Here is a 687-nt window from a genome sequence, read left to right as displayed (position 1 = left end):
CTGTGTTTGTGTCCATTCACACACAGAGTATGGCTGTGCCCTACTCTATCCTCATTGGCTCACTGGCTGTGATTGACAGTAGTGGGAGCCAATGGCTCCCACTGCTGTCTCCGTCAATAAGGAAGAGACCCAGGAGGAGCCGCTGCTCTCATGCACATTGCTGGATCAAGATCAAGGGGCTCGGGTGGGTGTATGTGTGGGGGGGGGGGGGGGGGTTCTGCTACATACAGAAGGTGAAATGTATGAAGCCACCTTGTGCCTTTACAACCACTTTAATGACTGGTAGCCCTTTTCTGCTGGCTTTGTAACAGCTGTGTCAGTGAAAATACTGGAGACATTTATTTCTGAAAAAGAAATTGTATAAAATTATCCAGACACACAGGAACACCAGCAGTATAAAGAATTGTGCGTAGGAAACCAAATGACTGCAAGGAGGTACCGTCCGAGGACATCGACTTTCTTACAATGCAGTCTGAAAAGCTCCTGCTTTTTCATAGCTGCTCCTGGCTATATTAATTTAAACCTCAAGGATTTTTTATTGTTGTTTATATTTTACGGTCACCTTCACCACTATTATATATACACTATATTGTCAAAAGTATTGGGACACCTGTCTTTACACACACATGAACTTTAATGGCATCCCAGTATTAGTCCGTAGGGTTCAATATTGGGTTGGCCCACCCT

This window comes from Pelophylax lessonae, assembly GCF_965119305.1.
Source record: "Pelophylax lessonae genome assembly, chromosome: 2".
NCBI classification, from domain to species: domain Eukaryota; kingdom Metazoa; phylum Chordata; class Amphibia; order Anura; family Ranidae; genus Pelophylax; species Pelophylax lessonae.
The sequence above is the reverse complement of the archived record's forward strand: the minus strand, read 5'-3'. Positions refer to the sequence as shown.